General features: G+C 40.2%; 1 protein-coding gene across 3 annotated transcripts in view; it reads right to left on the bottom strand.

Annotated features, from left to right (window-relative positions):
* The window catches only part of LOC105462479 (unconventional myosin-XV), a 52,671-nt gene extending 44,857 nt beyond the window's left edge, over positions 1-7,814 (bottom strand). For 2 of the 3 annotated variants that reach the window (XM_011709102.1, XM_011709104.1), the window contains exon 1: positions 7,423-7,814. The gene's annotated coding sequence lies outside the window, so the exon portion shown is untranslated. The remainder of the gene's footprint in view (positions 1-7,422) is intronic. The other variant, XM_011709103.1, reaches the window with a different exon arrangement.
* Between the last annotated feature and the right edge of the window lie 719 nt (positions 7,815-8,533).

The raw sequence follows: 8,533 nt of genomic DNA, 5'->3' as shown, positions 1-8,533 counted from the left end.
TAAATATTGATATAATTTTTATAATAATTGTAAATATGTATATACAATGAATGTAAAATATGCTATCATAAACTTTTTTTTAAGAAAAAATAACGATTCAATTAAAAATTGCATGGTTACATTAGTATCAGCTATATAAATTGATCAAAAATTTACATCAATTGTATCTGATTTTTTAAAATGTTGATAGCAAGTATAAAACAAGATGTAATCTGTTCATTTTTTGTTTATCTCACACATTTCTTATTTACTTCATATTTTTGTAACTATATGTTGCTTCTATTAAGTGGAACTATAAAATATTGAAGAGGTACGCTTTATGAGACCGGTACGCATTCGGCAACTTTCCCCTATATATATATGTTTAAACTTAAATTTTCAAGCTGTAAAATTTTTATTTTCAAAGTTCGAAGTAGCAACTTCGTAAATCTAAATCAAAATCTAAATATATATATATATATATAATACAATATATATATATTCTTCAAACAATTTGAAATTAAATATTTTCAGGTTGTAAAATTATTATTCTCAAGGTTCGAGGCAGCGACCTCGTAAACCCACCGTGCAAGCCATCCGGCCCTGCGCTTCGCATCGCGCACCGTATGAGCGACCGCGCGGCGCGCGCACACATTCACGCGCGTCGAGAGCGCGCGGATAAATCTCCGCGGCTCTAAAGCTTCCAGTAAAAGTAGCAAACGGCCGGCGTCCTTCTCCGGCGTGCTCACCGCGGAATGCATTTCGCAATTTTATGCTAATTTGGTTAGTCACCCTCGATCAGCGGCACAAGCTCGCGCGCGCGCGCCGCTGCGGAGACAGGAGAGGAGACGCGCGTGGGTTTAGATTCGACGGTACGAGATACAAGTACGTGGCGTATAGACAATGGCGACGACGTCGATTTGGCCTTTCGACACCGCCGCCGTCGACTGTTCATTGTCCGCGCCACGTCCGCGACGTCCTCTTCTTCTACCGTTCGCTCTTTCGGCGAGCCGGAAAACGGCAAAATGGCTGACCGGTTTCGCGAAACGATATAAGTACATATGCATATTCATTATTCGTGTTGCGCGCGTCATCCTCCTCTTCTGTCAACACGAGTATTTAGCGCCAAGTTTCGTACGTACAAAAAGTCTCGTAAATGTTTGTAACGGGAATTAAAAGAGAGATCGTTTAGAATTTTAAAAAGTTAAAATTGTAAATCTCTTCTTTACTTCAAAGTTTAGAGAAAATGTTGACCTTGCGGATTACAAATTGTTACTTCCGTCTCTGGAACGAAAGTTGAAATATAATGAATAAAATGAAAGTTGAAATGTAATAAAATGAAAATGATCTAGTTATCAAGTGTAACAGAAACAGTCAGTTTCGACATGAATTTCAACAAATATCTATTTTTATTTTTTCAATAGTTAAGACAAATAATTGTGCAGGACGCAGACTTTTGACTTTTCTGGATGTGAAGTACCTCATCCAAGCGGGGGAGAGGATAACACAAATATTTGATTCTCTTTTGTTGTATGTGTGAAATATATATTTTTTACATATATTCTTTTATATTTCTTTTCATATATTTTCTCTATAAGTCAAATGTTTGTTAAATTCAAAATTTCTTCAAATTCGTCAAAAATTAAAACTCTTTTTAAATATCCCGAATTCTGGGGTATGGAATTCTACACTCATGAGAGTTCTAGATGTAGAAAGCTTCATACCCTCCACAAGAAAATCTCCGTCCCTGAATAATTGTAAGTGTAACACATCACACATATATGTTAATTATTTCTAATGTTTCAATGAAATACTGGAATAGAAGTCGGAGGTAGGGAGGGGAGGGAACAAGTATGCCACTGAAACTGATTTGTAAAGTTGTTTGTGTATTTTACAATTAATCTAGTACAGTATTAATTAAAAGATACATGCAAATCGAAGGATAGAAATTCATTTACATAATCACAATATTATTCTCTTCGCTCTCAATTTCAAAGCTTTGCTTAAATCCCCTCGCAAAGGTTCTTTCGAGGTTAACGTATGCATGCATATTATTGCTTCACTGCATACGTGTTAAAGGATAAAACCTCGAGAGATAATAAATCTCTCTCTCTCTCTTTCTCTCTTTCTCGAGCGACAATCTCGTAGCGAGCGTTAATGGCGACGAGAGAATAGGAACTTTGCGATGCAAGTTATCCAGGTCAGACAGAGAAAGCAGCAGCCGGGCCGCGCGCGCGGTGATACAAGGATCTTATGTAATTCATAATCGCGCGCCTCTCTCGCGGCTATCGAGGCAAGAGTCAGCCGCGGGGAGATTAATCGTGCGTGATCGCGATCGTGCTGCATATAGGTTGGAGATATACCCGCCGCGGCTCGCCTCAAAGTCACAGTCGCGCCCGGCCGAAACCGTTCGACCGAATCGCCGAGTATTCGCGCGCCGGCTGCGTCACACAAACGGGGCATTGTCTCACTCGAACGAAATTCAGTCCCGTGACCGGCCTTAAGCCGATATGAGAAAGCATGCTTTTAAGAAGCACTTTCTCTACCCGCATTTTTTTTTATTTTTTTAAATATTATTATTCGCTCCGTATCATTCGCAATCGGAACTTTCGTGGCTACGCGTCACGGCGAGCCGTTCGCGTGTGCGATCGCGCCGCGTTTCCTCGCGGCGTCAATCATTTCCGCCTGCCCATAAGGAGAACATTACGGAGCCTTTATAGAATCAAGTGAAATTTATAGCATAGAAATTTCTAACAATTGATTGTGCACAGAAGTTTCTAACAATTGATTGTACACAATTTTCTAGCTGGTCTAGCACAATCATCCCGACGCTCTTATTATCCGATGAGGGAGATAAATCTACGGGAAAGGGTGCGCAATTGGTACGCAAATATCGGAATATTAATAAACGATAAATATATACAAGATGTGTGAAAAAAATATGCACTGTTTTATAGAGGTGTGCGAATCAAGCATTTGCATGGTCGAATCGAATCGAACCATTGTTGATTCGAAATTCTCGAACTATTCGATTTCGAATCTTGCAAATTCGAAAACGAATTCGAATCGAATTTTTTGTGACTCGATTCGATTTGATTCGAATTCGAACTATTCGCACACCTCTATTAGTAATGTTATAATAAACAAGACCATGTATTGAAAATTAGCATTAATTAAAATATATCATTATTACTTCATAGAGTTTATATTTGCAATTGTTGCAACATATTAAAGATTCTCTGTTTCATAAAGGATTCATATAAAGTCACAAATAAGCAGTGGATAGTGTTATAGTGCCCACCAAGGCGAATAAAAAAACTTCTAATAAACATGGATCCAGAGCTGCTTTTAAAGTTACCATCGATTTATTTTTTTATGTCAAAAGGTCCCGCGTTCGTTCACATTCAAAAGCCTTGATAATAATCTATTATATAAATCCAGCAAAGAAAAATTTTAACATTCAGATTGCTAGCCAAAAATAGATTTTGCAAAGCGTCCATTTTGTCTGCAGAGAATACCGAAATATATAACAGAATATCTGCAAGTAGATTAAAATAATGAGTAAATTGAGTGTGGAAACCGAACTGAAATTTTATGAAATCTGTAATTTTATAACCATTCAAACGAAATATTAAAACCTTCATTTTGCATTAGGTAAGTCATGTGGCTTCTACAATTCTAATATTTAAGATCAAATGAATAAAAATATCAATCCTTGCAGAAGAAGCAAATCATATTTCGATTTGTTTCCTTCTTAATTCTTATAAAGAATCTCCACTGCGGATTTTGCAACCGCCGTGACTCGCTCATGTCTTAATCGAGGGTCAATCATCGCATTTATATCTCTTTAGGCATGGTGGGGATGACTCCAAAGAGAGTCGAAACCTTAGTATTGCAATGCATTAATGTAATAATTGTTAATATATAATTTGAGCACCGAAAACTGCTTTTGACTCTCTGCGTCAACCTTAATTTATATTGTAATTTTTAAATTTGAGAGTCCACATCATTTCAATATTAAAATATTAAAATGTTTAAATGTATAAAGTGGCAAATTTTGTTCGGCTTCTACTGACACTCTGCTGTCATAATGCGGTAGGTTTTGCCAGCAAAACACGAGCGCGAGTTTAACTGCAAATGCAGTTGATGATAATCTGTCGCAATATTCTGCTCGAATAGCTTCTTCTGACGTGCTGCTAACATCTTGCCTACTGAATATGTAGCACTTAATTAATCTATTAAAATTTCAATTTAGTATACATATCTGCTACTAACTTAACGCTATAGTATAATTCCAATTCAGCATGTTACATTAGGTATGTTTCTACTCTATAAATTTTTTTGAGTGACTTTTCACTGTTTTGGAGTGAATCTCACTCCAAAAGAGTGAAAATCCTGCCACTCAAGTGGTCGAGTGGCAGTTTTTTCTATCTTTTGGAGTGAGATTCACTCCAGAAAATTTAGAGAGTAGATTGAGAACTTCCTTTCGGATTTTAGGAAATAAATGTTTTAAAATTCAACGTGCACAAATACATCATAAGATCCCTCAAATCGTACGCGAGCGTTACTAATGATGTATTATTACTCGCATATAGGAATTACAGAAATATTTAAAAAGCAAAAATATATTATGAAGTCAACGTACATACATATACACAAGTGCCTTTTCACAACGTCTTTAATGTAACCGCATTAATTTAGTGGTCATACGCTCATTTCCGCTTTCACATATTTCTCGAATAGAAGAAGGAGGGGGGGAGACTCCGGGGAGAGACCGAGGAGTGTTCGCGCATTCTTTTCAATTTTCCGCGACATGGGTAGGTGTCATTAACCCGAGAGAGCGCGGGGGGGGGGAGAGAGGACGGGTTCATCCTCCACGGTTGCGGACGAATGCATTGTCCTTGAATACTTTCGCCTAATCGTGCGTCGGCCGGGAATGTCGTACGCCGCGCGGCACGCCATTTTAAAGACCGACCGCATGAACTTTGTTCCGACATTCCGTCGCAAGATGAGACGGAATCCGTCGCGCGGTATATAACTCTCTCGTAGTGGTATCCACGATTAGACCCGAGAGTACCGTCCCGCATCGTACCCTCCCTCCTCCCCTCCTTACCCCGATGGATCTACGAGATCGATTTATATTTGTTCTGGTATTAACCTAACTGTTTCTCGTTTATATTATTTATTCTCATTACTCTGCTCACGTGATTACACGGTCAACAACGGACAGCAACGGGCAGCACACAAAGCTGGATACGCGGATACGCACGCATACACGAGTCTAAGCCAGGGTACGAGTTAAATTTCTTGATTCTCAACTGGCCTGGTGAGCTCCCGATGCATAAGAACTGACTGTTAATTTAACCTTCGCTCGTTCTTCGAGAACAGGTATACCAGAACTGAAGTTTTTCGCACATGCACATACACTTGCACGTACTCCACATTTATTCGGACCAGATGCACCAGAATTCTACATCCTCTTTTTTTTAATCCGGAATTCAACAAGCAACTCAACATGCCTGGTGACAGATATTTAAAAGATAACTCCTGACACTGACGACTCTCTTTTTTTCTTGCAGATAAATTTTTTGCTTCCAATTGATGAATAGAGATCAATTTATCCGGTAATTTATTTGTAAATATTAGAATTAGAATATTATTAGAAAGTAGATTTTTGCAAAAATGCGATTATTATTTATGATATTTTTTACCAGCAAACATATCGTTTTTTCAAGCCAAGTTTAATTCATATTATAAAAAAAACAATATATCGGAGATTTTATTTCTTCTTAATTTGTAGCCTTTTCTCTTGATAATATATGAAAATTTTAACCTTCTCTTCAAACATTATATGACCATCGTCCATATACGCTCAAGATAGGAAAGCTAGGAAGAACTCAGCACATTTTTTCGATAAGGAATCTTGTCCTATTTTCCAGAAAATCAAAAACCCTTGACCATCGCGCACTTCAAGAGCTGCTTTAAGATAAGATTATATGAACACTCTTATCCTACACATTTTTCAAAAAAACAAAAACATCTTTTCTAATCCTATAAAAGAAGAACTCTTGGATTGTAGCGGCAGTTCTTTCACGTTCCTCGAGTTCCTCCAAACCGATTATTATACCTACGTTAGTAGACCTACGTTATACTGCTATAATCAGTGTAAGCTCGTATAAATTATAAAAGTCATAAAGACTGGCAAATAAATTCCTTCTTTTTATGGAATAATAACTCGCAAATCTAGGATTGCTACCGTCCTTTTTTTTTAGGGCGTCCGAGGTTGTCGTCTGGAGGGATTTTCTGAAGGCATCCGGGGTAATTATGAGCGTCCGGCATTAAAAAAAAATCATCTAGATATTTTGTCTCGACTTTTTCCGCGCTATCCTGTTTTAGTTCTATCTCTGATCTAGAATAGATATAGTAAGCTTAAACATGTAAGTGAATGTGAGGAGAATAATCGACCGTGATTGGGGTCAGTTTTTTTACAGCTTAAGACTTACTACACACTACATCTCCTGTGTTTATTAATGAATTATTAGACGTGAAATAATTATTCATTGACTGTTCTGACTAATTTTATTCTATACATGTATTTTTGTATGTGTCCGAAATTCCAAGCGAAATGTCCGAAGTTTTCGGCCAATTTTGACCAATTTTATTAATCTAATTGTATTTTTGTGTGTCCGGGATTGCAACCGAAATGTCCGGAGTTTTTGTTCTAGATTTGAAAATTTTAATACAGCAACCCTTCGCGAATCATATAATTAAAAATTATATAGATGATTTTCCTTACTTATCTTAATACAGATACAGAATATTTTTTAATAATATGACAAAGTATATACATTCGTAAAATATGCATCACTGAATTACATTAAATACGTTTTTGTGCTTTACAATAACAATCTGCGGATTGTCGAAATATTGCCGAAATATTGCTCCAGCGTGATGTGAGGGCAAAATTATACGTAAAGTAATAAGAGGCTGACTTTAAGATGACTCTAATATATTCGTAAAAGTATGCATCACTGAATATACGAGTATACATTCATAAAAATATGTATCACTGCATTGTACATTAAGTATACATTCTGTGCTTTACAATAACAATCTGCAGATTGTCGAAATATTGCTCCAGGGTGATGCGAGACAAGATTATACGCAAAGTAATTACTGAGAGGCTGACTTTAAGATGAGCTAATCCCGTGTCATCACGGCGATTCATTTCGATTACGATCGCGATGATGCGAGACTGCGTGCATAGGAGTTAGGACACGTCTCCGCGCGAAACGATATCGCCGCGACGGGCATCGATGTCTCCGGCGCGGTATCGCGCCCGAATACCGCTTACGCGAGAGAGATCGATCGCGCGACGACGACGCGCCGATCGCCGAAGCTACTTTCTCAGGCGCCGCTTCCTCTCGCGGAACGAGAACTCACCTCTGGACGGTGTCGCTCCGTGCCTTCTCTTTGACAGAATCGCAGGGCCAAGGTATATAGCCGCGGATCAGTTTGGCACGACCCGACGACCGACCGGATGGATGGTGGAACGAGAATTTTCAGTCGCGGCGCGATGTGACTGAAATTCCACGGGGATTCACGCGGTGGTCCCCCCCCGGGTGTAGAGAACGCGGGTTCGCAGCGGCGATCCAGCAGCGAAACGAACGTGGTCGAATCTCCGCGCACGTTATATTTCGCGGGGCACGGCTTCGAAACTGCGCGCCGTAAACCGCGAGGGTCCGCCCGGTCGTCGCCGATCTCGCGACTTTTCTTTTTTCTTTTTCTATCCGAGCGCGTCGCGGACGATCGAGCAACGACTGGCTTCCACGACGCGATTCCGGATCGTGGTATGCGGCCGCTCGACCTCGCCTAAGAGGAAGGTAGCTCGCGTCGCCGCCGCGAGGAGCCACCGTACGCCGTGTTTGTACCGTTACGCACGCGGTCCCCGGGTTACAGGTGGATCCAGGTACCGGGGACCCGAGGAAACCCGAGAAGAGCGACCGGTTTACCTGTGGTATCTCTCCCTGGTACCGCGATCGGCGCGCGTTTCGAACGTTTGAAACGGCCTGTACATTGCCGACGGGACAGCGACGTGCCTACCGGTCTCGGAATCCTGCGCGCTTCATTTCCACGTTCGGGATCAACTGAAAATTAATAAATAAACGGCGAAGGGAGTGCGAGGCACGTATATACGCTCTTTGGACTTTTGATCATCTTCATTGTGTACTTCATATACGTGTATCGCAGCTCGTTTCACGTTTCACAAAAGTGCAGAGTATGATGAGCTAATAGGAGCCCGCGCGTGTATAATAACCGCGTACAGGTGAAACGCGCGTGTAATGAATGTTAATTTATTCGCGGACAAACGTGTTCGGTGGAGGAAGTGGGTGCGAGAAATATCTCACGCGTTTCGTGGTCCAGTAGTGAGGATATATTCCTCGAAGTATATGCGTATATACTCCGCGCGCTCGGGTCCGCGCATGTCACATCATTGCGTGCGGCCACGTTGCATGCAGGTGCGTGCACCTGTGTATGTACGTGCGTTTTCTCT

This window comes from Wasmannia auropunctata, unplaced genomic scaffold, assembly GCF_000956235.1.
Source record: "Wasmannia auropunctata unplaced genomic scaffold, wasmannia.A_1.0 LD336097.1, whole genome shotgun sequence".
Classification (NCBI taxonomy): domain Eukaryota; kingdom Metazoa; phylum Arthropoda; class Insecta; order Hymenoptera; family Formicidae; genus Wasmannia; species Wasmannia auropunctata.
Note: the sequence above shows the minus strand (reverse complement) of the source record. Positions and strands in the feature narration are given on the sequence as shown.